We start from the raw sequence: 7,474 nt of genomic DNA, 5'->3' as shown, positions 1-7,474 counted from the left end.
AAACACCAAGAAAAAGGTGAGTTTGGATGCTATCTGTATGCTCTAAGCCGGATGGGATAGGGATTGGGCAGCTTTGAGAAGCCAGGAGTATTTAGAGTAAAAATCACTTTTAAATAGTCACTCTTTGAGGTGATGAGTCAAACTGAAGAAAGTTGAACTGAAATGAATACCCAGGAGTGTGTTCAACTCTCCATGTGTCATTACATATTGCCCGCCTGCCTGCCTGAGGTATGCTGGTGGGATCCCTAAAAACTGAGTGGGGTTTGAGGGGAGATTCCTGTCCGAATGAGGCTCAAGTCAGAGGCCTAGTATATAGGCTAGGCCTGCAGCATTCAGGGTTTAATACTCCAACATATGGGCTCAGGTGCTAACTGGAATCCAGATCTTGAAGAGACACATGAATGTAAACACCAAAGGTGAAATCCTGGTCCCACTGGCATCTATGCAATGGTACCATTCTCATTGACTTCAGTGGGGCTGGGATTTCACCCATACACATATTCTTCTGACACTCTAGTTAGTTGAAGTATTAAACGCAATATCTGATCAGTTCTTGTTTTACCTGAACCTGTTCACCCATATTAAGTGTATTATCCTTTTCCAGTGCGTGACAGCAGCTGGATTTTTCAATACCATATACCTGTACAAATACCTGACCCACATCACCTTTTAACATGAGTTTTTTTCAAGATGGTTGTGGGTGATTTTACAGATGATATTGACCTTCTGTGGATTCTTTAATCCTAGTTTGGAAAGAACAGTGATTTTATTTTTCCCCTCCCTTTATGCAACCCTTGGCTAGACTCCTGCTATGTTAGCCCATTCAATAGTGTTTAGTGGCACACTCATAACCAGTGGCTTTCTTGGTGAATGGATATCCCACATTGCTAGAGGTATTGTGGGAGGGAAAATAAAAACCATCGAGAAAATCAAATTTAGAGAAACTAGTCTGCAGAACTGTAGCGCAATTACAGCCCTGTTGTACCATTAAGCATATTTTTTTCTCCTAACACTCTTGATATACTCTAGTTATCCTCTCTTGCAACAGGGTATTGTAGCCAAATTAAATATAAATTATCATACTTATTAAATGGCAATTAGGATGTGTTTGCTGTGTTGCAATTCTTTCAAATTAATTTACTATTGCTATATCAGTGAACAGTTAAACCATTTGACATGGTTGTATGTGCCCATTAATATAAACTAAAGAGCATAATGATTACCCATTTTATTGTATCTGTATTGTAATGCTGAATTAATTTATGCCGGTTATAGCTGTTTATTATGCTTATTAACATCAGTAGGTGCTCTTTAACAATCAATTGAAATTTAACAGTAACTGCCTTGTTAAATCTAAATTAAATGCTTGTTGGAGACACTCAGCTTGCTGTGTTACCCTCTCCAGTTTCACTGTAGTCCTCTTCCTTCTACCTAGACCGCAGAAGCTGGATTAACTGCAGAATTATACGGCTCATTAGCAGGGAACAATACTAGCTAGCTGCTGGTGGTTATTGTGCTATAGGTGCATGTAGCCATTATAGCTGTCTCAGTAGACAGAGAGGGATATGGTAGAATGCTTGCTCTCCCTCTGGAGAAGTTAATCACATCAGTAAATAGATGTTTCAGCCTGCTAATGACAAGTCAAGAGGGATAATGTATGGCATGCCAAGGAGAGTTTCAGAACATGGCACTCAGTGAAAAGGTCACAGAGGAATCTTCATGGTAAAGCTAGCAGTAAATGTTCCTGGATCCTGATTAGTCTTTCATTAAGAAACTTAAACTAATAAATAGGCTCTTCATTCATTTTGTTTTAATGTTTGCGGTCTTATGATGGATTGTATACAAAGTATCTTATTTGTCTAAGTAATGCCACTTTGAGTTGGGCCAGGTCAAATTGTTCTCGCTCTTGTCTCCAGGTTAAATACAAGTCCTGTTGCAATGGAGAATGGTGCTAGACAAGAAAAGGGTCCTAGAATTTGCAGAAGTTATCACAGTACCTTTTGATAGCCTGTGTTGATTCACTGAAACAATACGCTCATCTTCTTAAAGCTACTTACAAATGTGTTTTCCACAATACACAAAGAAGTTTCTTGGCTAAAACCTTTAAAATCCATCTTCCTTCTTTCCTCTCCACTTTCCCTCTCCCGTCCCTATCTCCCCACCAACAAAGTCTCAGCATGTTCTTCAAAGCCATGATAAACAAAGAGAGCATGGAAGCATTCTGGGGATTCCGCAGTGTAACCACTATTGTGAGAGAGGTTAAAACACATGGTGAACTGCCCTTCAAAACAAGCTGTGTCCATACCAGAACTGAGAGAGACTGTGCTTAAAGTCTTTCCCCTCAGTGTCAAATCACTGCACTTAGAGACATTGTCGCAACTCCCATTAGATTCAGTGCGACCTGACTGTACATAACTAAAGGAAGAATTTGTCCCCAAATGAGCAACCAATGTGCTTTTTTGCTGAGGGCAAGATAGCTACTAGCTGCTGCTTCTTCTCAAGTCCTTCTACCACAATGATAGGTTTTTTCCAGTGTTGGGCATATGATAGTGCTTGGTCCGTAGCCCAAACAAGATCTTCCATGGTGCACAGTGCCTCCAGGAGGAAGCAGACCAGCAGGTGCTCCATGGTCTGTGTTTCACTGCAGTCACATATATCTAGGTTGTTGGGAACAGCCCCACTTTTGCATATGGACTTTTAACCTGCCACTAGTTAGCAAACTAGCTTACGCACTATACCATACAAATAGACAAATCACCTTGTCCAAAACATATTTTTTTAAATCTATTAAAATAGCTAGAACTACTCCACACATCATTTGTTGTTATTAATAAACAATTACATATGAATAGAAGTAAAAATGAACAAACCAGAGTGATTCTTGAAGCAGAAAGCACATTTTTTTAGAGGCTGGTGTTTAAACCATGGTTCTCCATTTTAGACTTCTCACCCTTCATTTTTCAAATGATGGCAGAAGAATTTTAGCAACCCAATTTTAGAAAAGACAATTGAAGTTGCATGGCCAAGGCCTCAATAGTGCAAACATTTACACACCAGCTTTACTTTACACATATAAAGTCCCACTGACGTACATGGGACTTCTCATATGAGTTAAGCATATTCATATGCTTAAGTGTTTGCAACTTCAGGTCCTAAATCCCCTGGTGACTCTGAAAATAGATGTAAGCACTATGGCCAGACGCCATAGTCTCTACTCCCTCTATTTTTGAAATGGGGAAAGGTGTTGCGATTGTGTCATGACCAGGATATGGGTGGTCTGACCTAGTGGTCAAAGCAGGAGTCGAGATCAGGCCGGATCAGATAGCAGGAAGTCAGAGTCTGAGACAGGCCAGAGGGAAAAACCGATAGTCAGGGGACCAGAAGATCACAAGCAAGAGACACACACGAGAGCAGAATCACGGATCAGTAACCAGAGTCAGGCCAGGTCAGGATACCAGAAAGTCAAGTCAGAGGAGCTGGAGTAAAGCACGAGGCACACAGTCCAGAGCAAGGTGGATCCCAGTGTTCTGCCAAGCAGCTCCCAGGACTGGTGTCATCCGTCTGACTTCAGCTCCTATTCTGACACTAGTTAGCAGGTGCTGGGGTGGCAGGCTGGAACCTGCTAGCTCCAAAGAACCTTGTGGACCGGTGTTCAAGAGCCATGGTCCCTGGTATATAGAGTGATATTTATATAGTCTGCTATCCATGTTCTTCTACCAATACGCGGGAAATCACTATAAGTATACAATAACTTGGTTTTTGAGGGATAGTGGTCTCCTGCAAGAGAAAGTGTGGAAAGAGCTTTTACCTTTTAACTAATAGCTCGTGTACACTGGATACATCATAAGGAAGCCTTCAATGGGAACAAAGGATTTGCCATTTTTTGATCAGCTACTGTATCCTGCCTAATCATTTAGATGAAGACCTGCAGGCCCAATTCACTCCCCTAATTTCAACCTTCAAATAAAAAAAATTCTTCTTCTATTGAAGATGAAGAAATTGCATGCATATATTCGTAGCAGCGTTCAGTCCCATGTCAAATTTGTAACTAAATGTATATGAGTAAGATCTGCAGAAGATCAGTGCATGCCGAGAAGTTTTAGAGACAAAAAAGTGACAAGTCCCTGCCCAGATGGGCATGCAGTGTGAACACCACGTAATATGACATGGCAGGAGATGATAAATAAAAGGAAGGACAAGGGAAAGAATGAAAGTTGGGCCAAAAATTCAGAGTAATTAACTCATGGGTGTCAGAAAATTTGCCTCTTCTTCCATCGATGAGTTGTCTCCATAGAGATCACCATTTTATCAAGTTGATTCAGAGTCATTTGCTAAATTTCTGAAAATAACTCTTGATATGTAGCTTATTCACATTTAATTCACTGAAATTATTGGACGTTTAAAATTTGAGTGGTTTTGATGGGACATAGATCAGATAGCAAGTTTGTGTTCCCTAACTGAAGAAGCATAATTGCTAAGATAAGATTTCTGGTATAACTATTCGTATTTACAAATTCAAAATCTGCTTTTCCTTAAATATGTATGTTTTGTAACCATATGCTGCAACTTTTGCTTAAAACTCACTGTTTTAAGCAGGCTTCTAAAACCTTCAGATTTTGCATTAGCAGCATTTGTGTGTGTAGAAACCACATATATGTGCACAACGGGCATATGTGCTGTTAGATTTGTTTAATGTGTGCCTTCCTATTTTGCGTAGTGAAATGTGTTTTGAGCCACCAAAATCTACAGGCACAATATTAGATACCTCTTGGAAATTTGGCCTACACTTCTCATCAATATGTTCATCATGTACAAAGTGCTTTAAGAATAAGATTTTACTATGATATATCTGAGATTGGATTCACGTTTCTAGGAAGCCAGCATTAATTTTGCAGAATTTTTCTTCCCTCTCTTTTAGTTTAATTATTTTTTAGTTCTGGATTATACAGATCTTATAGGATTGGCTACCAGTCCATAATGGGTAATATGCTAATACATTTTAAAGGGGAAAAATAATCCTGTAATAGAAAAAGAAAAATTGCTTCCTTTGGGCCAATTGCTTAGATGACCCTAAGGCTAAAGTTTCTCTCTTTTTTTTCTTTTTGTTTGTGGCAGGACTAGTCTTAGTAACAAGTAAAATTGTTTCTCTTAACTTTTCTTGCCTGGCTTAGGCCATATCAGGAAAAAAACATGAATTCAATAAAACAAGCCTGATATTCTCCCTTATGAGCCAAACTCTGCTCAGCAAATTTCTGTTTTGATAAAGACCTTTTCAGTGGGATATCTGCTTAGCTCTCTCTATCTTACCAGTCCAGTGACCTTTTAGTCAATGGGCAAAAGTCCAATCAATTTTATTTCTTCTTCCTTAGTTATGTCTTAAGTGGTGATAAATATGATCGGTGACAGATGGCACTCACAGATAATGAACCTCAGCTCACTATGAGGCAGATTTAAAACTACCACCCAAACAAGGTCAGCAAACATGGCCCTGCATGATGCTGCTAACAACCCTCTCAAGCTTTGTGGGCGTATTAGCAGTGAAGCCTAACCAAGCCTTCAACTCAGACCCATATGCTGGAAAGAACTGGCTTCACCTGAGCTCTTTTAATAGCCCTCTGTCATTGTGAAATATATGACCACTTGGGACTCACCTGGCAAGTTTAACAAATTAGAGCTGCTGTTACAAGACAACAACTATGCCTGCCAGTTTTCTCCATCTGCCTGATGCTGCCAGATTCATTACAAGCATCAAGAGATGGAGTTAAACAGATGGCAAGAAATGTGCTTGACTGTTGCACTCAGGAGAGGGAAAGGAGAGACAATTGCTTTGCATAACGTCTTTTTTCCTTCATTATTGCACATTAAAATATGCAAATAAAATCTCCACAAAAAACAGGAACTACCATTCAAACCAGAGGGTTACGTGGGGGGAAGAGGAAACTTACCTGAAGTTTCAGCTTCTCAGGGGAGGGAAGTTGGTAGTTTTGGGGCTGTTTATTGACACAATAAATACAAATCTTTCTGGACTTTTCTCTTGTTCTCTTTCTTTGGCTGCCTCCAAGACTGTCAGTCCGAAAGCTTACAGGAAGGTCTCTCTGTACTGTACGTGTGAGTGCGTGGAGCATTCTCAGCATTAGACAGAAGTTCTGGGGTTTTGTAAATCAGCATTTGAAGGGTAGTAAGCCTGCAAGTGATCTTTAGACATCATTACTTCTGTACAGGGTGGTGCTAAAAGCAAAGCACAGGATTTCTGATGGGGGAAATACTATCATCCTTAGACCAAAATGATTACAGAAGCGGTGCAATCTGGAGTGGCAGCGCTGTCTAGTAGATAGAGGCCTGTACGATTCAGGAGGTCAGACTAGGTGATCACAATGGTCCTTTCTGGCCTTAGAGTCTATGAATAGGAGGCAGGAAACCTGGATTCTATTCCCAGTTCTGTCACTGACCAGTTTTGTAACCTTTGACGTTCCCTTTTCACTTCCACTCTCTGTGTCTGTTTCTTCTTCCACCTTGTGTCTGTCTTTTTTATTTAGACTGCACGTTTTCTTTGGAGCGGGGACCATCTATCACTATGTATTTGTACAGTGCCTAGCAGGGTCTTGATCTGAGTTGAGGCCTCTCGCTACTACTGTAATGCAAATAATAACTGCAAATAAAGTAAAATAAAATAAAATAAAATAAAACGAGGAAGGGGAAGATCCTTAACTGGTGTAAATCTGCACAGCTACATTGGCAGCACCTGATGAAAAGCTGGCCCACTGTTACTTAATTTTCTTTTTCGCTTTTGGGAGTGAATTTCTTAAATCTCAGCAATCCCCAGATCAATGGCAGAAACTCCATTGCCCTGTTGGAACACATGGAGACAAGCAAGCAGTTGATAAGACTCAAGCCACTGGGAAGGTTTCAGCAGCTGGGAGCTGGAGTTGGATTGCTCTTGATAGGAAAGGGAGCTGGAGAAGTGTTTGTCACAGGCACTGCAAACTCTAAGGAGACTTCAAGCAGGGCATAACAGACTTCTATACAATATTAATTTAAGCCTCACATAACACTGAAAGATAAATGGATTTGGGGAATCTGATTCCTTTGAACGTATGTCTGGAGGCTCACATCCTGTAGTGACTGCTGACGTATTCCATGATATTGCTGATGTCCAAAAGGGGACCTTAAACTGAATTTAAGTGTCCAACGTGAGCAGTCAGGCAGGAATGCCTAACGTTCCCTACACTCGGAAATGTCCCTAGCCTCTGCTTGCCAGAAACTGGGAATGGGCGATGGATCACTTGATGATTGTCCTGTTCTGTTCATTCCCTCTGAAGCACCAGGCATTGGCCACTGTCAGAAGACAGAATACTGGGCTAGATGGACCATTGGTCTGACCCCATGATGGCCGTTCTTTTGTTGTTATGTCCTGCAGAGAACAGATGTTCTGAAGTCTATAATAAGTATTGTATTAAAAAGCATAGTGAGGTAA

Source organism: Emydura macquarii, unplaced genomic scaffold (assembly GCF_026122565.2).
Source record: "Emydura macquarii macquarii isolate MOO-44397 ecotype Brisbane River unplaced genomic scaffold, CSIRO-AGI_Emac_v2 contig_719, whole genome shotgun sequence".
Taxonomy (NCBI): Eukaryota; Metazoa; Chordata; order Testudines; family Chelidae; genus Emydura; species Emydura macquarii.
This window is presented reverse-complemented; position numbering follows the sequence as displayed.